The sequence below is a fragment of the Acomys minous genome, assembly GCF_964271855.1.
Source record: "Acomys minous genome assembly, chromosome: 2".
In the NCBI taxonomy this organism is placed as follows: domain Eukaryota; kingdom Metazoa; phylum Chordata; class Mammalia; order Rodentia; family Muridae; genus Acomys; species Acomys minous.
The window spans coordinates 104,424,258-104,447,404 of NC_140484.1; positions in this window are offsets into that span (position 1 = coordinate 104,424,258).

The following is a 23,147-nucleotide window of genomic DNA, read 5'->3' on the forward strand; positions in this document are numbered from 1 at the left end:
TGACATTGTTCCCAAAGCAATAAAGAATTGCACAGTGCTTACTGTGTATTGGGCGTTTCAAGTCATCTAGAAGTGTTAAAGTGTGGGGTGGGACATGTATAGATTCTGTGTGAACACAACATTTCCTTTACTTACTGAGTCTCTCAGTGCCTGGGATGGAAGCCTGGGCCTTACACATGCACTAGGCAAGCAGCCTACTGAGGACCCCTGCCCTCAGCCAATCGTACCCTCTTATCTGGGTATAGGCCTGTTATGCAGTGATATTGGGTACCCTGGGACTGACCCTCCGTAGGGTCTTAGATACTGAGGGTAACAGTCATGACTCTGTTGGGACTTGTACAATGAAGGAAAGCCCTTCTTTCTCTATTTGTTCTTCTCTCCTCCTCTTCCTCAGCTTGGCCCCCCCTCACTCCTATGCAGCTTGCTTTTGGAGATCTCTCATGGGTGTGGTCTTCAGGAGGAACACGTGCTCATCCATCATTGGCCCTGGGCCTATAGCTCTCTATTTCCAGCTTGCTCCTGGGCATCCTATAGTAGGTGAGTCGGCCGAGTACTTTTACTTTTTTTTTTAATTAAAAATGTTTTCTTTAATTTAAGTAATTCATTCAGATTACATCTCAATTGTTATCCTCTCACTTGTATCTTCCTGGGCCGAGGACTTGTTCCACAGGTTTGTTGCACACAGATGTTCTAAGCAGTGTGCAGGCATGACTTTGAGGAAACAATTCTTCATGTTCACCTTTGCCACTCCCCAAGGATCTTAGACAGCCTGGTGCATTTTCCGTAGAATGAGCTGAAAGGTGGACAGATCTTTTAAAAATGTGTATTAGTGTTTTGCCTGCGTGTATATATATGTGTACCGTACGGTTGGTGCCAGTGGAGGCCGGAAGAGGGTGTTGGGTCCTCTGGAACTGGAGCTACAGTCAGTTGAGAGCCATCACGTGGCTTCTGTGACCTGAACCCAGGTCCTCTGCAAGAGTAGCCAGTGATAACCAGTGACCCATCCCCACCCCCCAGCTCCAAGGTGACAGCTTTAAAAGGAAATCAGAGCAGGGACCTCCAGCCCCAAATACTTTATAGACAATAAGTTCTGTATTTGCAGAGGCCAAGTCGGCTTGCAGTGTTAGAGCCATTCAGAAAATGAGTGAGTGGCAGAATTGTGCACCCCAGTGTGCCCAGTGCGGTGGCTGGCACCATCTACAGTAGCAGCTGCACAAAGACAGGAGAACTTTGAGGCTTATTCTTCAGTCCTCAAACCTTCAGTGGTTAAGACATCAACCAAGGTAGGCAGGGTAAGGGAGAGGGGTGTGAACTAGTCTCTGTCATTGTGACAAGATACCCAAGCCAACCAACCTAAAAGGAGGGGCAACCTTATTTGGCTCTTTGTTTCAGGGGCCTTGGTCCATAGTCACTTGGCTCTTTTGCTATTGGGCCCATGGCAAAGCAGTCTGTCTTGGTCGAAGGTGCACAGTGGAGGAAATGTTCAGCTCCTGGCAGGCAGGAAACAAAAGAGAGAAAGAAAGGGATGGGGTCTCAATAGTCACTTGAACTGTACACTCCTACATTGTTTTCCTCCAGTTAAGCCTCACTCTTGTGTGTGTGTTTGTGTCTCACTCAGTGTGTGAATATGTGTGTGAGAGAGAGAGAGAGCGAGAGAGAGAGAGACAGAGAGACAGAGAGAGAGAGGGAGAGAGAGAGAGAGAGAGAATACTGGACACTAGGGATCAATGTCAACTATCTTTCCCCATCACTCCTTGCTTTATTTATTTACATTTTGAGACAAGTTCTTACTGACCCCGGAGCTCGTCGATTTGTCTATACCAGAAGCCCCAGAGAGCTTCTCGTCTCTGCCTCCCTAGCACAGAGATTATAGGCAAGAGCCACTGTGCCTGGCTTCTATGTGGGTCCTGGGAATCAAAGCCAGGTCCGCATATTTGTGCAGCGAACATGTGTGTACGTATGTGTGTACTCATGTTTTCAGTAAGCTAGTCAGACTGAGCTCAGTGGGTTGCCTTGAAGCATGTGGTATATGTTGGGAGTGTGCACATATGTGTGTACGTAGAGACCGGAGGTTGGTGTGGGAGTGTCTTCTGTTGCTCTTGGCTTTATGTTTTGATTTTTTTGTTTTTTTGTTTTTTGTTTTTCAAGACAGGCTTTATGTTTTGAAACAGAGTCTCTGTGAGCCTGGAACTCACGGATAGTCTAGACCAGCTGGTGAGGGAGCCCCAGTGATCTTCCCATTTTTGCCTCCCCAGAGGTGGGATTTGGGGCATGTATGGCCACACCTGACTTTTTATGTGGGTTCTGGGATTTGAACTTGGGCCTCTTGCTTCTGTGGCTGGCACTTTACCCACTGGACCGTTTCTTAGCCTTTATAATCCAGCATGTTTACATTTAAATTTCCTGGCTCTTGCCTTGGAGCCCGGCCTAATTGGCTTACAATGCCCACTGCGCCATATAGGTTCACATACCTGTGCCTACCAGCTTTCATGGCAGGAAGCCCTCTTACTTAACATGTACACTTGTGAACAGGCAAAGTATATATATATATATCTCAGCGTGTTGCCTTATAGCATGCAGCAACTGGGCTAGATTTTCTACAACAGGTCTTTGTGCACAAGCTTGTGAAACACCAGTGGAAGAAAAATAACCTTATCGCAAATTAAAAGAACAATCTTTAGAAAAATAGTTGAAAACGTAAGGTTAATTGGAGCCAGAAATGTCAAATTAATGCAGCAATGCACCGGGGAGGCTGCCCTGGCCTTTGTGCACAGAACCCGTGCGCATGACGAAGGGAAGCCGGGAACGACATAATAGGATTTTAGGGGGTCCCCTGTCATATTAAACAGGCACTGCAATTAATTTCTTGCTGCCATGTTATTTTCATTGGCCTATATTTTCTTTGACCTCTCACATTTTTTTCAGCTACCAATGCAGGGCAAGTGGGACTCAGGACTGAAATGGGAAAAAAAAAAAACCCCTTCACAAAACTGTTTTGACTGAAAATCTGTAGCAATGTGATAAAACAGCCTTGGGATGGGAGAGTAGTCTGGTGCCCTTGGGGTGATCTGGGGTTCACAGATGCTGACCTGGCCTTCTCTGCGCAGCGACTTACCAACTCCGTCTCATCCCCACTTCTGAATCCCGCCGGTCTTATCTTTCAGGGAAGTCTTGAGATTCTGAGAGGAGGATGGTGGCCTTATAGGCCAAGATCTTTCCTTTGTTGAACGTGAAGCACAGGCCAGGCAATCTTTTCAAAGCATCACCTTATTTAATCTTCACCAAAACCCTTTGAGAGATGGATAGTCTACGATTGTTGTTATTTCCAGGAGAGGAAGTGGAGGCGCAGAGTGGGGAGCTGCCTGGCCTGAGACACACGGTGAGCATCCCACGCTGGGCCTTGAACTCAAGCATCTTGGTTCCAGAGATGGGGTGTTTAATAGTGTGTTGTGCTTCCAACTCTTCATGATGGAACTGAAATTCACCGGAAGTGCCTGCTGGACGTGGATCTTATATTTATTTACTTATTTGTGTATGCATATGTGCCTCTCTCTCTCTTTTCCCTCTCCCCTTCTCCCATCTATCTCTCTCTGTATATGTGTAAATGCATGACAATGTGTGTGCATATAGAGGCCCAGAGACTTATGACAATAGTCTCCCTCAGTTGCTTTTCTCTTAACTTTTTGAGGCAGGGTCTCTCTCTCTCTGAACTTGGAGCTCTCAGGGTCAGCTAGAGTGAGTGATTAGCAAGCCCCAGGGATCTGCCTGTCTCTGCCTTCCCAGCCATGAGTTTATAGGTTCATGTTGCCTCATGCATCTTTGATGTGTGTGCCAGGGATCTGACTCAGGTCTTCATGCTTGCAAAGCAGACACGTTACTCACTAGCCCTATTGTTTCATACTTCTGCCCTATACCATATTGTACTGGTTATTTTGCACCTTCTTGTGATTTGTACAACAATTTCAGTTTAAAAAGTAAAGTAGACATTGAAGAGAAGTTAGCTGTCCATCTGGTCCATCAGCTTGACCTCTGCAGACGGTAATGTTGTTGACATATCAGGGGAGGGTGTTACTAGGGAGTCTTCCAAGATGTCCTTGGTTACCAAACTCTACTCACCATTACGGGAGAATAAAGTTCTGCTCCTCAGCAAAATGATGTGGTAGCAATAGCACTGAGGGTAAGGTTGGTGTCTTACATTGGGGGATTTTGTTTGGGTGGAGTGATGGCTTAGTCCTTTGTCCTCCTGGGCACATTGAGTGTGAGGTGCCCAGCTTGACGATGGGCCATGGTGATCCTGTCATAGGTACATACTAGCAGTACTGTCTATGGATAAGAAGAGTAGGCCTTGGAAATGGAAAGGGACCATCCAAGCTCATGCTGTGAGCGAAGCAGCCAGACTGAGCCCATTTATCCAGTCGCAGCCCCCCCCTTCTCACCTACAGGGTCTGTTTTCCAAGTGAAATAGGTGAAATAGGTCTACAAGAAGCAGAAGGTGTGAGTGGAGCAGGTGTTTGCCTGGCCCACCTTTTCCAATGCGACGAAGTGATGCGAATAGCAGGCCCTTGCCTCGAAGATGTAAACAAATGGCTGCGTTGAGGCTTTAAGAATGACCATTTATTTTTATTTATTTATTTGATAAATTAAAATTTATCAAAATGCTTGAGCAACCTATTAAGCAAGTAGGTACATCCTGACAGTAGAATTGATTTTATTTTCTTGCAGGGCACACTCATTTAAATGAGATAAGGCACTGTGCAAAGCTTAGTAATGGTGGGACTGGGAGGGCAGTGGTTGACAGCACTTGCCAAGCATGGCGAGGCCCCACAGTCAATCCTCAGCATCCCTGAGCACCCATCTGTTAGCCTTGGCATTTCTACTGGGAGATGCGAGACTGGTAACGGAGAATCCCCAAAGCTCACAGTCCATCTCAGTGAGTGTCCCCACCCACCCGCTGTTCATACACACTGTGTGTGCACACTCACACAAACTTTGTTACACCAGGTTCTTTGAGACGTTACATGTCCCTGGATAGTCTTTGGTTGGACTTATGGTAGGGAATCCGAAAGGCTTCGCATACTGTTTTGAAGCTAGAAGCATTCAGTCTGAACATCACCGCTAAAACGTTCTCTGTCTTTCTTGAAAAAAAAAATGTTGGTTCTTAGAAGCCTTGGCATGCTGGCAACCCAATATGACTGTAGTTCATGTTATGGGGTCCAGCCTCACTATGTGTCACACAGTGTGGCCAGTATCACCTGGAATGAAATGTCATTGGGCTCTCAGTCCACTGGCAGAAAGTTCACTCCGCTACCACAGTGGCCCTCAGGGGACTCCCAACTCCCTCCAAGGGCAGGATGGAAAGTTGTCCATCTCTGTTTCTCAGAGGACAGAGTGAACATTTGGTAGCGTGTTGGCCACGGCCTAGTAGAATAGACATAGCTTTCTCTGCTTTGCCACTGAGAAGGCTCTGACAGTTGCCTTGCTGGGGAGCCAAGCAATTCTACACTCTAATCGCGGCCACGGCTCTCATTCCTACACACTGTAATGAGTCCCCTGCTACACGGTTCTGTAGCACATGTGATAAAGTCAGGGACTGGAAAATTTTAGCATCAGTACAAGTTTCTGTGGTTGTGCTTTCTGTGTGGATGTATTTCTGTTTGTTGCCCCATACTACTTAACATTTTATTAGACTTGATTTTGGGCATGCTGGTGAAGACTTAGAAAATACTAATTATTATATTTTTGGAGTGTTGGGGATTGGATTCCAGGCTTTTCACATGCAAAGCAAGTGCCACTCCATTGCCTCATACCCACTCCCCGAGAAGCTCCCAGCTTACATGCAATGTGCGGTTGACAATCCACCCAAATTGGAAAATGAGTGTGACTGGGTTTGGCCAACTCAGCAACTCATGCTCTCTTAGGAGACATGGAAAGAACACAAAGATAAGTATGTGTCGTTGCATATTTCCAGAAGTTTGGCCTCCTCTGAGAATTTCGGATTTAGAACTATCATTCAATCATTTTTAACCCTCCCCCTACTCTCTTCCTAATTGTTGGTATTTTCAGACTGCTGAGATGAGGAAGGATGCAGCTGTAATGTGGGCAAGTCTTTAATTGGCTCTGCCAACCAGGTGGCTAACTGATGAACCACTGTACTTCAATGGCATGAGCACTGGCTTATAGTTAAATATTTGCACGTGTATCTAATTACCTATGCAAAATTGTTTCTGCCAAACAGGAGTCTGGTTGAGCCTTGGCATCCAGCGTGCATTAATATTTTAAACTGTTGCAAACACTTGGTGCTGTAGATCCAATTTTACTAATGTGTTTTTTTTTCTTAAATGCCTCCCATTGCACTGTGTAATTTTTGCTTATCTGTAGCATACTTAGAATGCTATTGTAAGATCCTGGAAACCAATAAATCTGACGGTGTATCACAATGCCCAAATGACAGTAAGAAAAAAAAATCAAGTTCATCACCAGGTTGTTGGTGTTTTTTTTTTTCCCCCAAATAATGTAAAAAACTGGTCTGACAGAAGAGGCTCCAAGCAACCTTTGAACTACTGCCTCAAAATACAGGAGTAGGTGACCCAGGCACTGTGGGGTGGATGAAAACAGCAGCAGTGGCCTCCATTTCACATGCAAGCATCCAGTTCCCAGTTGTGTCAGAATTGGTGTTTTTGGCAGAGATGGGACAGCTGGGGTTTGAGATGAAGAGCCTTTCATCTTTCCTAGGGTGGATGGGAAGCTCAGAGCTTGATCACCAGAAGGCACCCCGCAGGAGGTAAGGAAGGCACTGAGGCAGTCTAGGATGAAGGAGCAACCAATAGCCAGGGACCAGGGAGGAAAGAGTGAGGTGCTTGTGGGGTTATCTTGGTGTCTACCAATTAAAGGGCTGTTGAAGTCAGTGGCATGTTAGTCTGCTTTGTGTTGCTATAACCAAACATCCGACACTGGATAGTTTGAAAAGAAGAGGAGCTCACTTTAGCTCATGAATCCTATAACCAGATGATCCAGAGAGCATGGCATCTTTGTCCCTGGAGAGGCCTTGGCTGTGTCACAGCATGGCAGAGAGTGGGAGGCAGGCACACTCAGAAGCCCTGCTTTGGGAGAACTTGCTTTTTGGCTGGAGCCAGATGGCTCAGTGATGAGCTCTGATCCCCAGCGTGCACACAGCGGCAGCTCACATCCATCTGTAACTACAGCCCTAGAGGAGCCAACGCTTTCTTCTGGCCTCCTTGGACACTGTACACACACAGACACACAGACACACACCCACACACACCCAAACACCCATACACACAAAATAATAAAACACTTAAAAAAGCTGCTATCTTGGGAACCAATGGACTTGATGAAACCACTGATCATTTTTGAGGCTTCGTTCTTATGACCTATGCCGGGTTCTGCCTCTCAATGGTCCTGCCACCTCTGACATGATCATCTTAGAAAACAGGCTTCAGGCACATGAGCTTCTGGGTGAAATATAAAAACAGTCTCTGTGTTGTACAGGTAGAGAGGGTAGCTATGATTGTATGGGGTGTGAAATCCGGAAAGAATATGGAATCGAGCTAAATACTTGATCTCTGGCCTAAAGGATTCCCATGAGGGTCTGCGAAGCATGGCACTGACCACTTAGCTCATCTCAGCCATAAGTGACTCAAGGCTGTCACATCCATCCTGCCTTCTTGGAACATTACCTGTTGCCCAGAACCAGCCCTCACGAACCCTGAAGTCTTCATTTCTACAAACACTGTGAGGTTAAATGGATCTGGATAACATGTGATTTGAGTTTAAAAAACAGCACTGGTGTGGTTAAATGCTCAGACACAACACTGGACGTCCTGGTATTTCATTTAACAAGCGTTTATTTTGTCTAGTGGTGTTTCAACCAGACAAAACTTCAGGAGACCTTGTTGGTTGCCACAACCAGAATGGAAGTGCTACTGGCAAGTATTATCCAGAGGTTGGGGTGAGCTAGCTAAGCAGCCTTCAATGTGGATGACAATCCTTACTATAAGGGCCAGCCCCTTAAAATGCTATTGGTCCTGAGGCTTCGAGACCCTGATTTGGAACCTTCTAGCAACACAGAGATCAATTGGACTTGATGCATGACACTGAGAGTCTGTGATGTACAGCAGGTGGCAGATTGAGAGGTGACAGCTGGCGATCCCTGAAGGTCTCAGGGCTATGTATATTTCTAGAAACAAGAGCAGCCAGTGTGCAGATTGGCTGCGCCCAGCCTTCCACAGGAACAGGTGTTTGCTTTGTTTTTTTCCTGCGTGAAACCCAAGCCAGGTGCTTGCTTCATTGCTGGGGCCAGCTCTTCTTTGGCCGGCAGAAGTGAGACTAGTGAGGGGAAGCAGACACGATAAGTAAAAGCTGCGAGAAGAAGAAAGGGGTCAGGAGAAAGAGGTCCGGAGTTCAGGAGCTCATTCTGGGTAAAAACTTATGTGTAAAGGTAGTTCAGTTGAAAGGCAGTGATGACCTTAGCTTGGAAACCTGTAAATTCTAGGTCAGGACAAACCCCTGTTCCTCCTTTCCCTCCCTCTCCTTTCATTCAGAACTGCATTTTATTGTGTATATTTAAGGTATATAAAACATTATATGGTACACATTTACAGAGTAAAATCATTACTAATGGAACAGTCAACATAGCCCTGCCTCACATAAGAAGTGCTTAATAAATCCTTGTGGGGTAATTTGTAATTTGGTTTTGCATGATGTCACTTACTTTCCGGTACCCTTTCAGAGGGATTGTTTTGGTGGTGTCACAGGTTTCCAGCTGAGAGTGTAGCTTGTCCTAGAGAGAAGCCCCATTGGGCAGTGTCCTACCTGGTGTCTCTCCTCAGACTTGGATGGATTTCCTCAGCCTTTTGTAATCAGGCTAGTTGCTAAAGCCCTGCTTCCAGCTGACCTTGAGGTATATAGAGGGCCAGCTTCAACTGCTTGGCAAGGAGGTGCTGACAGCATCCCAGATGTCTGTGCCCTGGGGACAATGGGCTCTTCTCAATCCACATGCCCTGCTCTAGGGGCTCCTGCAGAGTTCAAGCCTGCAGCCAGCCACCTTGTCTGAAACCCCATTGGTTTCCCAGAGTCCTTTGCTGGGACCCTGTGTCTCAGCAGCAGGCACAGCAACAAGTTGAGGGACTGCAGTTAGACCCAAAGCCTAGGCTGAAGCAGAAGAGCGACATAGATGGGGGAGGGGGTAAGAAAACATAAAAATTCTTGCACTCCAAAGAAAGATTATGTTGGCTTACCCACTGTGTTCCCGCTGAGCACGGGTGTAATTGGAACATACTCTTTGCAAAGTTTATTGGGTCCTGGTGCTACTTGTTGCCGAACTGGTCAATTAATCTATTATTATTATTTTTTAATGAGTTAGGGGATTTCCTTGAGCAGAAAATCACCAGGAAACATGACCAAACGCCCGGAGCCCAGGGAATGGCTGGTCTTTCCTTCTAGTAAACCCTATTGGACAATTAAAGGCGGAAATGGATGTTTCCCACTACAGGTGGCAAATCAAGCTGGTCTGGAAGGGGGGGGGGGTGAGGAAGGTTGGGCTCTGCTTGGAGGTGATCTTGGGGTGGTCACCATGAAACGGGTCACTCGAGTACAGCAGCTTCAAGTGTAGGAAATAAAGCCATTGAGAGTCCCTGCTGAGAGACAAATGATTTCTATCTAAAAACCTGCTTGTTCTGTGCAGAAACTCCCAATGTAGCAATAATTAATGATATCGGGAGGTTAAGAAAGACCTTCTGTTGGAGTCCCTGTGCTCCAGGCGTGAAATTGGATTAAAGTGAAGATAAACTTAGACATTAAATCTGAGGAGGAAGTCAGTAATTATGTGCGAATGCACATATTTGCAGCTGTTTGAGAGAGCCAGGTTGGGGCTGTGTGGCTGCCTGGTCTTGTTGCCGGCATGAGAGGCTCTGTGAAAAGCCCTTGCTCTTGAGGAAGTTCTGCTGGTGTTCAAGGTAATAGACCCTGTGACTGTGCTTTCTAGTGTTTCTTTATTATCAGATTTCCACTCCCCCCCTCCCCCATGGGGACAATGTATATACAACAGATTATAGAGTCACCTTGAAGTGGGGTTGTTTCCAGGATCCCCCTACAGATACACAAACGCACAATGCCCAGGTTACTGTATGGATCAGCATAGTATCCATACAGAACATACATACGTTCTGAACATACTTCATTTTCCAGGCTAATCAAAATGTAAATTTTATATTAATAGTTGTTATGCAGAGAAATGATGTCTAGACACGCTTAGAACAAACACAAATTTTCCCTAGTACTCTTACTCAGTGGTTGGTTGAATCCATGGGGATTCATGGGGAACTCACAAACACAAATATCCAACTGTGATTTTTCTAGATAATCTGGCAGATGGGGGGTGGCTATGAGATGTGGTTCTGACCCAAGACATCTAAATGAAAGCTAGCCAAATAGGGTTTCTGGGAAAGTTAGTTATTTTCCTGTTAACAAGGGACAGGATTGGCTGCTATGTACCTTCCCCCGTCTCCACCTTTACTCACGCCTGGAAGTTGTGCTGCCATTTCATAATCATTGGGATAAAATGTCTGCTTTAAGGATGGAATCCTTGGCAGCTATGGGGGACCCTTCATTCTTCATGGTTTCCTTTGACTATTGAATGGGAAGGAGACAGCTCTCTATCAGACATTTTAACTGACTAAGCCTCAGCAGTGAAGTTTAGGTTAAGAATAAAAGTCTTTCCAATTTTTGGCATAGAGTCAGCAAACACAGCATAAATACTGCTTGGGAGGATTCTGTGTGAAGCTTGCCTAATCTCCTATCACTGACAGGATGGGCCTGGCCAGCGGTGACACATCCTTTTGAGCATGGCAAGGGGTATTGATGGCTTCTGTGGCCTATGGCTACAGATACCGCTGTTTGGTTATTCTCCGACTCTCTGTTGCGTAGTAGGTATCTACGTCCAAGGACCCAGGTGATTACACTTGCTCGCTGGGCACATGAGGCTCAGACCTGGGAATGGGGTCTATGTGATGAACAGATCCTTTTAGATCTGGGCAGCAATGGACCAGGAGCTGGACACTCTTGAAAGCCCTGCTCTACAGTTTAGGAGTCATGGTTGCATAGGGTCTGTGGGTCACATGACCAAAGTCCTCCCTTGGTTGAAGGGTCTTGCATTTGGTCTTGAGTCAGCTAAAGCTCATGCTTCTATGCATTTCTTCAAGCAGTCTCCACACTTTACACGTGGTTATTATTTTTTAGCTTCATCTCACATGTGAGATGCTGAGCCTTCAAAAGGCTCAATATGTGAACACAGTCCACAGGAGAGCTGGGCTGGCCATTGACACTCGTATCCTGCACTCTCACTACTTCTACATGGCTTCTCCTCTCCTTTGCTGGAAGCTCAGATACCCCAGAGGCTGGTATCTGAGCTGTTACCATGTGCATGCTAGCCAGTTCTGATCCTCCTGCGCACACAGCGGTGTGCCCCGAGGCCTCCTTTGCATTATGAGGCCGTGGGAAGATAGGATTTTGCTGCTTTGGGATGTGGTCCCTAAAATGTTCTGGGTGATGAAAAGTTTGCACATAGAGCATCCAGAAGGACATGACGAAGACTCAGTGGCTAAGTCATGTGAGAAAAGGGGTCCAGCGCATGCATGGGAGAGGACTTTCTAGCTTCCATTGTTCTCTTGTGTCAGTGAGGACTCTGGGATATTTGTTTCAGTAGCAAGTGTAATGACACTGGCTAATGTTGGAGCTGCTGGATCTTGTAGAGGTCATGGGTGGTCACTCGGGAAAAGTATTACACCTACTGTGTGATAGGTATGGTAAGATCGGGGTGGAAACATTCTCTGCTTACTTGAGATTCCTGACTCTGTGTCTTTGAAGATGATACAGCCTTAAACGCAGGCAAGCAGACACTAAATCACACTTAACAGCTCTCTCTGCCTCAGGCATCCCTTTATGATGCCTGCATATTTTCTTAGGGGTTTCCATAAATATAGAACTGAGTTTCTCACCCTCACTTCCTGAATGTGATTTGTCAGGAATTGTTATTAAGTTGTGGAAGTAGCTGCAGACATTTTATCCCATGCTCCCCAATGTGTTTATGTATCTGCGAGCATTTTCCACATGGAGAATGGATGTAAAATACCCGCTTCTTTGCATTGTCGTGGGAATGGAATGTGATGATGTATTTTAAAGCTCTGAGCATGATGCTGGGAGCCCAGCACTTTCTCTTCCCAGGAGATAGGATATTTATTCATTGCAAAGCTTTGCCTCTGGAACTTCCTCAGAGGGTGGGGCCAGTCCAAAGTTCAAGTGGTGATGGTTTGGTAAGTAGCTGTGCCATGGAAAATCTGGTATCTGTCAGGAAATTCATTCTACAATGTAAATCGCTCAGTGTACCTTTTTAGGATAATGAGGTATTTGTAGATAAGCCGCAGCCTCACAGAAAAACAGCAGAAAGCATGGGGGGATTTCTAGTACATGCCAGCTACACTCAATGAATACACACATTTCCCCCACTAAGGACAGGGATGTGTTTGCCACAACTGATAAGCCTATGTCGACACACGACTGCTCAGAGCTCATAGTTTATGTTAGTGCCCATCCAGTACTTTACAGTGAATGGCTTTAGAAAAATTGATACTAGTATGCCTCTATCATTATAGTATAGAAATAAACTAGCTGCCTAGAAATATTCCTGCCCCACCTGTTCATCCACCACCCTCCCCCCAGGTTCTATTGTGTTGTTTCCTGGCACTTTCCTTTGTCACCAAGGGATGTCTAGTTTTCTAATGCCATTCGTTGAAAAAACAATCTTTGCTTTATTTTTCATTTGTCAGAGGTCAGCTGATTATGTGATAATGGATCCATTCCGAGGCTCCGCAGCAGCGGTTCTCAGCCTTCCTGATGCTGCGACCATTTACTGCAGCTCCTCACGTTGTGGTGACCCCCCAACCATGCAATTATTTCGTTGCTACCTCACAACTGTAATCTTGCTACTGTTATGACTCGTGATGTAAATATCTGAAATGACGGATCCCAAAGTGGCTGCGGCCCACAGGTTGAGAACGACGTTGTGCTCTGTTTTTCAGGAATGCCAGGCTGTCTTGATTAATGTAACTTTTGAGTAAGTCTTTGAAATATAGGGTGTGTCAGTTGTCTAACTTATCTTTTCTTCTAATATGGGGCTTTTTACTGTGGGTATAAGCTTTAAAACCACTTCGACAACGTCTGCAGTTATATTAGATTTATACATCGAGTTGGAAAGGAGTGACTGATGCTGCTGCCCCACAGCCGCTTTGCATGCCTGTCTTGCGATGGTGGACTCAGTCCCTTGACACTGTGAGTCACAATAAATGCTTTCCCTCTAAGTTGCTTCTGCTGTGTCACATGCCACAGTAGGAGGAAAAGTAAGCAATGTAATGCCAATTACATCCCCTCGTCTTCTAGCAGTTCTTCTAGAGTCCCAAGCATATATTTAGGACTAACTCGACTCTGTTTCTAATAATGTTTTTCTGCTTCACAGGCCTCATGAGCATTTTATAATAGTGAAGCACTGCCAAATCCTTCTTTCCACACCATTGCTGTCACTCATTCCCCATAAAATGTGCACAAACACATACACACACATGTACACAGTCGTGCTCAATTTAATGAAGGACATGGTTCTGATAGATCCATTTTTGTTGTTTAAGTCGATGTAGAAACATCAGGAGTGTACTTACATAGATCAAGATGGCTTCAGTGATGCCACTTTGTGTGTCTGTCACCACATATGTTGTCTGTCATTGACTGGAATGTCATGTGGCATATCTCTCCCCGCCCTCTCTCTCTGTAATCATTTTGAACAGACTATTATTTGTTAGATAAATTAAGAGTAAGGATATTGAAAGAATTTTGTTTACTTATTCATTCTCCAATGCTCTTTTCCTGTGTGCATCTTAGTTTCTGACCTGTTATTTTGTTTTTCTCTGAAAAAATTTTTAAAAAATAATTCTTTCAAATTTTAAAACTTATTCTTTGTCAATTTCATACATGTATATAATATGTTTTGAGCATATTCATCCTCTCCATTTGCCTTTTCTTATTTCCCCCGAGTCCTTTCTTCTCTCAAGTAAGTCCCCATCCTACTTTAATGTTGGGTATTTTATCTCTTAACATTAACTATTCTGCTTTTTTTTTTTTTTTTAAAAACTGTTCTTGCTTTGCATGGCTTCTGCTTTGTTAGTGTTCTGTTGCTGTGAAGAGACAGCATAACCAAGGCAACTAATAAACATAAAATAAAGAATTCAATTGGGAGCTTGCTTACAGTTTCAGAGGGTGAGTCTAGGACCTTCATGGTAGGCAGACATGGCAGTGCAGCAGTAGCTGCGAGCTTCTATATGATCTACAAGCAGGATGCAGAGAGAGAGAGAGAGAGAGAGAGAGAGAGAGAGAGAGAGAGAGAGAGAGAGAGAGAGAGAGAGAGACTGCACTCGAGCCTGGCATGGGCTTTTGAATTCCCAAACCCTATGTCCAAGTGACACACTTCCTACAACAAGGCCACACCTCCTGATCCTTCCCAAATAATTCCACCAACTGGAGTCCAAACATTCAAATATATGAGCCTATGAAGACCATTCTTATTTAAATCACCACAGTGTCTGAGAAGAATCTCTCTCCCCCCCCCCCCCCATCTCTTTCCCCCTCTTTCTAATCAGCCTGAAGCACTGTAGAAATGCCTGGGAAGGGAGTTTCAAGAAGGGATTGTCTAGATCAGGTCGGCCTGTGGGTGTGCCTGGGGGGTTGTCTTGATTATGTCATTGGGTGTGGGAAGACTCTCTGTGGGTGGCACCATTCTGTAGGTATGAAATCCTGACCTCTAAAATTGGAGAAAGTGAGCTGAGTGTATTCACACATTCATTGCTCTGTGTCTGATTCTGGCTGTGATAAATTGACTTTTTAAAGCTCCTACCTCTGTGACTTCATTGTCTTAATAGACTGTAACCTGAAATAAGAGCTAAAATAAATCTTTTCTTCCCTAAGTTGCCTTTTCAAGGCATTTAATCATAGCAACCAGAAAGGAAAGTATCTATCAGCTGTCTATCTATCTATCTATCTATCTATCTATCTATCTATCTATCTATCTATTATCTATCAATCTATCTATCTATCTATCTATCCATCCATCCATCCATCCATCTTTTTATTCTTATACAGATACTTAAAGAATAAAGGCTTTATTTTGGCTCAAAGTTCAAAGGAAGTGTCAATCATAGTGTGAAAGTCATGGTGACCAGCCCTCAAGGCAGATGGTTACATTGTGCCAGTAAGTGAATGCTTGTGTTCAGCTAGTTTTCTTCTTTTTCTACAGTCTGTGATGTTTGTCCATGGAAGGTATTGTCCATACTCAGGGTGGCCCTCCCCACCTCAGTTAACCCAATGTAGGTAGTCCACCAGTGTACACTCAAGGTGATTCTACACTCCACAAAGCCACAATCAGTGCCAACCATCACAGTGGTTTCTCCCATCTGTAACTTCTTCCAAGTCATTTTCTTTGTACTTGATTTTTCTGAGGCTTGACTGTGTCTGGGTGGACTTCCTTCCTTCCTTCCTTTATCCTCTATTATTTATTTTGCTTAGTATCCCATGAGTTTCCTGGGTCTGTAGTTTGTGTTGGACGTCAATTGGGGGGGGGCGGATTTTCAGTCATTGTTTCATCAAATATGGCTGTTGTCCCCCACACATGATGGCTTTTGTAGTGGTCCCACAGGTTTTACCTGTTCTTTTCTGTTTTTTATCTATTTTCTTCGTGCTTTTCAGCTTAGAATCCTTCATGTCTCTTCAAGTTCAGAGACCCTTTTTTTTTCAGCTGTTCTAGATCTGGTGGGTATAGATCTTACCAATGGGGCTAGTGTTTCTCTTTGATTTTTGTTGGGATAGCCACCTTTTTGCTTACATTACTCACTTTCCTTTCCAGGTTGTCTACCTTTTCAGTTCAAGAGTATCTCAGAGCATCAGCCACATTTATAAAAAAATGTGTTTTTAGATTGATGCTTATAACATTCTCACCATATCTGAGCATGGTTCTGGTGGCTTATTTGGCCTCTGTTAGTATATTTTAATTTCATTTACTTTTGTTAGTTTTGGCTTTTTTTTTTTTTTTTTTTTTGAGATAGACTCTCTCTCTATGTAGTCCGTGTCTTGGAGCTTGCTATGTAGATCAGGCCCACCTCAGATTCATAGAATCTTCCTGCCTTTGCCTCTCAAGTGTTAGGATTAAAGACTATTTTTATTTTTTGAAACATGGTCTCATATAACCCTAAACTCAGTAGGTAATCAAGAATGTCCTTGAACTCTTGATTCTTCGGCTTCTGTTTGCCAAGTTCTTGGATCACTGTTTGCTTTTGCTTGTTTTTTTGTTTTTTTTGTTTTTTTACATCTGTGCATGATGGGTTGTTACAGAGACATTCTGATGGATGGGCCTTCAGGGTTCAGCCTTTGGTGTGCGATTGGTCTCAGTCTCTCTGTGTTTGAGTGTGTGCCCTGACAGTCATCAGTGTTTTTGTTTTTTGTCTTTTTAATCTTTTCTTTTCTTCTTTAGGTAGTCCCTCAACCCGCCCCCCCCCTCCCCATTCTGAATGCATATGTATGGGAGACAGAGATTAATGCTGGGCATCTTCTACTGCTTTTTGCCTTGTTTTTTGAACAGCATCCCTCACTGGCCTTGGTGCTCCTAGCTCCAGTTTGGCTGGTTGACTGGTGAACTCCAAGGATCCTCCCATCTCTGCCTCTTCTGAGCTGGGTCTCCAGATGTGTATTGCTGCCACTGACCTTACAGTGTGGGTGATGGGAGCAGGGGGAGGGGGGAGAGGTCTGAACTCAGGTTTTCATGCTTTCCTGACTGAGCTGTCTCCTCATCCATTTTCTGAGGGCATGTTTTCCCATGTGACTCTCTGATGGATCTAGAAAGGATTGCTTTTTCTGCCTTTTCTTGTCACCTCTTTACACATCAGACCAGAAAGTGGAATAAGTCAATTAATTCTTAAAAAGACACTTCCTATGTTAACTAAAAATTAACATTTTACCAGGATTCTAGGCTCCTCTGACTGTGCCTTTTTATTGTCTGTTGCAGTCAAAATGCACTTCTAACATTACCCTCTAAGGGAAGTTTGTATACACTCCCTAGATGTCTTGTAAATTTGCACGCTTATTTAGTGCTTATTTATGACAGAAGAGAAGCTCCCCTCTGGATCCCAGCAGGAGGCTGCCTGAGTTTGTAATCAGAAGCTGAGCTTGAGTCTGAGTTCTCAAGGTGAAAGCTGTGAAGACACTCAGGACTCCCTTCTGCATGGTCTCCCTGTGGAGTGTGCTTTGAGCTATCTCCGCCCTTTCTCTTCATTATGCTATAGCATCCTCTTTGTTGGAAGTGGCCAGCGTTGGCAGATTTTACATTAGTTATCCAAGGAAATATTTTGGGGGCCTAATAATGCTCACCGACTTCAGCTGGCACAGGGTAGGTGCGGAAACAGATGAGTTTGGCCACAAGCCCAGGCTGTCAGCCCTGGCTCCTGTTCATTAGCAAGGACCTGCCTTTTGTGCTGGGATGCACTTGAACTCTGCAGATGGTTCTTTACCTGAGCGAGCAGAGGCGGCTGTGGGAACTTGGATGCTGTTGCTCTTCTCACTTCAGCGGGAACTCTGAGGCCCAGAAGGTTGTGTGGAAGTCAGACACAATGAGGGCTCTGTGGTACTCTACTTATGCGTTGTTTTTATCGCACACCCTTGCACTTTGCATTTTGGCCCCATAATGGGGATGTATACGCTCAGGTTTAAAAGCTGGAGAAAACACATGGCATTTTGGTCAATGACAGGCTGCATATATGATGGGGGCCATATAGGAATGTTGCCTATGATGTCATAATATAATAATCTAGTTTGTGTAAGTATACTCTATATAATATAAACATAATGATGAAACTGCCTAAGCACTCGTTTTGCAGAAGTATTAGATGACACAAGCGTAAAATACTGTCTTTGAGGATGCATACACAGGTGAGAAAATCACAAAGGATCACAAAGAGGGATATCTTAAAAGTTAGGCTGTGAATGGCTGGACACCTGTATCGGCCTCCTGGAGATGGCTAGGCTTATCCCGAGTACTGGAGACATGACACCTCTCTCTGCATGACTCAGCTAAGTATGCCAGCTGTCTTGTCTTAGAGCTCTGAACTCATGGGGAGGCTGTGTTCCCCTTTGCCAGCTTGCTCTTCTGCGACCTGTCAGGGGAGGCCTCAGCAGAGAGGCTGGAGGATGGAGGCCGTGTCACTTCTGCCACCTTCCTCCGCTCTTTTGCTTCAGTATAGCTGTTCTCCCCGCAAGGCAGTCCGGTCTTCCCAGCAGCTGCGTGGGTTTCAGCGTGCAGCCTTCTTTGAGAGCACATTTGTGAGAGTGTGGTGCGTCTGAGTGAGTGTGTGCATCTGTAAGGGGTGGGTACACATGTGTGTATATGCAGAGGCCAGACATCCATGTCTGCGACCTTCCTCCATTGCTCTCCATGTTAATGTTTGAGATAGTGTCTCTCACTGACCCGAGAGCTTACCCACTGGTTAGGGAGCTCCAGATATCTTTTTTCAGGTCCCCTAGTACTGGGGTGACAGGGGTACCCACTGTACCTACTGGTGCTGGGATCTTAACTCAAGTCTCATGCCTGTGTTACAGGTGCTTTTATTGAGTGAGCCTTGCCCCAGCCCCCCAATAAGCAAATCAGAGAGAGGAGTTAGGACTTTGATGTATCATCAGTCAGCTACCATGTTTTAAATTAGGCAATGCTTCTTCCTTTGGGGTTTAATATTTGTCTTAATCTGTTTTATGGTGATAAAGCAGAAATGAGTGGGGTTGGGTAATTTATTAAAGACAAGGAATTCATTTCTCATAGTTGTGGATCTTTGCCAACTTGCTCAGAGGCGTCTGGGAGACATTTTCTTTGTATCTTCTCTCGCAGGTTGAGATGTCTAAGGTTGAGCACACACCATGGAAGTGTGCAGTGAGGGCCTCTGGGCTGCATCTCACATGATGGAGGGAAACTAAGCGCACGTGAGAGACGGAAGCAAGGCAGGGCCAAACTTAGTGACATCTCACTCTCTCGATACCTAGTCCACTCCTGAGACCGCAATATTAATCCTCATCATGTGTTGATGGCCCACTTTCTAGTGCTGTATCATTAGCAATTAACTTGCACCATGAGCTTTGGAGGGGATATTTGAGCCGTAACAACAAAGATAGGGATCTTGATGCTAACATGAGCATGTACACTATCTAACTAGATAGGAAATAAAGTAAATGGCGGCATGGGCTTGTACCTGCCCCGCCTAGCTCTGCAAGAGAAATGATTGCTGATCTGGCAGGTGCTTCATTGGAAAGACCTTCTAGAGCATGTCCCTTGGAGTCTGCCCTCCTGGTAAACAGGAGACTGGGTGTCTTCCAGGAGGGGCAAGTGTGAGAAGACACAGCATGAAGGATCTCCCAGATACCACCTCAAGCAGAGATGGCAAAGGCCAAGAATTGAATTTTGTGGGGGATCACAGTCATCCAACAGGAATGCCTGGTACTTTCTGCCACTTTCAGACATTGCTCTCTTTGCAAAGAGGGTCGTCTTAACAGCCACAGTCCTATTTCTCTGTCACTGATTGGTACACCAAATGTGCTCAAATAATTAGGCTACAGCTTAGTGTATTTGGGCACTTCCAATCTTATAATCACAAACAGTAGATAAACTCTATAGAGAGATACCCCCTCCCTCTCCTTCTCCTTCCCTCCCCCTTCCTTTCCCTCCTCCCTCTCATCTGTTGCAGGCCCTTCTGCCGCCTGGAAGATGCAGGCTCACATTGCTGTATACTCTTTATGCCTGTTCACTAATGCAAAGTTTCTTCTGTGTATATATATGTATCTGTGCCCTAATTTTCCCTGTTTTTAAAGGCCTGCAATCATTTTGACTTGGGGACCACCCTTAATGATCTCATCGTGCTTTATATCTCTGTGAAGATCTATTGTTCAAATAAAGTGGGCTGGAGAGATGGCTCAGTGGTTGAGAGCACTGCTTGCTCTTCCAAAGGTCCTGAGTTCAATTCCCAGCAACCACATGTTGGCTCACAACCATCTTTAATGAGACCTGGTGACTTCTTCTGGCCTACAGTTGTACACGCAGGACAGTTGTACATGCAGGCAAAACATTGTATACATAATAAATAAATCTTTTAAAAAACCCAAATAAAATCCCATTCCCAGGTTCTGGGAGTGAGGATACCTAGCAAATCTTTGGAGGAGACCTAGGTAAACTCAATACAGATGATATATTGGTTGGAGCCCTGAGAGAGATTTAACAGAGTCACTGAAATTCCAGCCTCTAGAAGGTTGAGAATAGTGTCAGTGGGATAAATAATTGTTTTCAAGGCACACAGTTTTGAACTTGAATGCAGAGCCTCTGTACTTGAACAGTTTTTATGCCCTAGAAGTAGCTGGCTTGCTAGCTGGTCAGAAGCTCTGCTTGCTCCTCTTATTCTTTCAAGGTTTTTATTAGTCTCTTTTTTCCCCCTTCTTCTCCAAAAAAGTCTCTTTTAATTGGAGATTTTGACATTGACATTATGCGGGTTGGGAAGAGCCTGAGGCGACATAAAGTAATTGTCTTTTATTAGAAGAGTTCAGGAGGACACCCGGTGATCTCCATCAGCTCTGAAAACACGGAGTCCTTCCTGGAATACCTTCGAAGTGAAAAGGTGGGGGACAATCTCACAGCCAATGGCATCCGATCAATACTGACTAGGAGGATGCGAATCTGCTGCTGGGCAACAGCTTCTCTCATTTCTTTATCCCGTTTCATCTTTCATCTTACAAGACTACTTGACACATGTGGACCTGATAGGCTCAGGACTTCGGCAAGACTGGGAACCAGTTTGGAGATTCTTCTGTGACAGTTCCAGGGTGTGTAGACACCCAGAGTGACATTGCTTAGCCAGTGAGATCCATCTGGTTAGGCCACGATTGTGCTGCGGTGCTGGTGTGAGAGCCAGTCAGCAGCCTGCTCAGCAGGCAACACATGCTGGCGACATTTGGGGAATAGGGCACACACCTGTCCTGGGTAACCTACTATTCTCTCAATCTCTTTTATTATGTCTTATCTTTCAGTGTTCTAACAAAATATACAAATCTGAGTGCTATTGCTTGCACCCTCATTGTCTCCAAAAGGCTTAGTCTGTAAGGTTCTAGTCTCCAACTTGGCACTGCTAGGAGGTGGAGGAACTTTTGGGGGTGGAGCCTAGTGAGAGGCTTTAGATTGCTGGGCATATTGTGAACTGTTTGTCCTACCCTGAGCTCCCATGATGATGTGTCACCACAGGCCCAAAGCATTGACCAGAACCTCCAAAACAGTGAGGAGAAATAAGATTTTCTTCTCTACAAATTGATTATCTCAGTTTTTTTCTGTTTTTTTTTTTAAACAGTGTGCAATCATGCCTAACACAATGGGTAACTTACAAAGAATAGTTTATGTGGGTCATGGATCTAGAGGTTGCATTCCAAGAGCATACTAACGGTATCTGCTTGGTCAGGCATGCAAAGTGGTGAAAGCTCTTTAGAGATTTTCTTAGAAAGCAGACTTGAGCAGGGCATCCAAGGCTGCCACAAGGAATATAGATCAGCCACATGATGTGCACTAGCCAGTGGGGTCTTTCCTGTTGGCGTGGCATGGTTCACTGTTGCTGGAAACACCTGAATATGCTGATCTGTACATATTGTACACATACTGAGATAAAGCATAACCTTCGAAAGGGATGCAGAACTTCAAAGAAGGCCAGGTAGAGGAAGTGGAAGCTACAATAGATCATAGTGCAGTGCATGGATGGAACAAACAAGGAGGAGGCAAGAGACAAGGAGAAAGGCAGTGAGATGAACATATATCATCTATATTTCTATCTGTCTATCTATCTATCTATCTATCTATCTATCTATCTATCTATCATCTTGGGTGTCCTCGCTTTCAGATGGCCTGTTACAGGATTTCTTCATTTTCATAATGATGCAAACCAACCATCCTGATAAATATCTGTGATCTATCTGCCTGTCTTTCATATGTTGTCCTTCCTTCCATCCATTCATTTTGTTGGTCCATTCTCTCTAAAGATTTTTGATTAGCACAGAATCTCCTACCAGTGACTGACATCTGTGAGTGAGGACTTGTTTCGCTCCATGTTGGTGTGAGCCTGCTGCTGGCATTAGTGGCATATTGGAGCTGACAAGAGCGGTGGTAGATATTCTACCTGCCATTTTGAACTGTTGTATTCAATTCAGCCTTGTGACTCTAATAGTTTGGGTATCTTTAGGGGTGGTCAGACTCTCTTCTTTTCATTGGGCCTTCAATTCTCTCTGGGTTATTACTCCTACTGGTTGACAAGTCAGTAACCAATTCCCCAACTTCTCTTTTTCCTAAAAATACATAAAATCTCTTGCCAGTGGATATACTAGTTACAAACCTTACAGATTTTTTTTGGATGCAATTGGTATTTAGGAGGAAGGGGGGCAGACTTTTACTAAATTCAGTAGACATTTTTGATAGTTGAAGATTTGAATAAAATAAAATTGAGAGGGAGAGAGAGAGAGAGAGAGAGAGAGAGAGAGAGAGAGAGAGAGAGAGAGAGAGAGAGAGAAAGAGAGATATCTCCAGAAAAGATCTTTTTATGAGAGTAAATGAAGCTGTCCTAAGGTCACCATGTCACCTACTACTCTGTCCTAGGAAGAGTTGTTATCATCCTCCAAGGACCCGGAGCACAGAAATGTGGTCCTGAGTTGTCTAGCATAACAGTCTGTAGCAGATAGGGGAGACATAGAATAAGACACACACACACACACACACACACACACACACACACCTGGGAAGAGAGTGTCCTGTATCTCACAGACAGAGAACTGGTAGAGCGCAGTGGTGAATGGAGGAAGTTAGGGCTCAGTGGGGAGGGAGGATAAGATCTGATAGATTGAATTCAGAGGCTTTTTCTGTCCCAGACTCTGGTGAATCTGATCCTTACATGGGTAACTTCAGTGTAAACTCACCAGCAGTGGGTTTCCTCCAGGTTTGACTGAACACAGTAGCCACAGGGCTTCCTGGGGAGAGG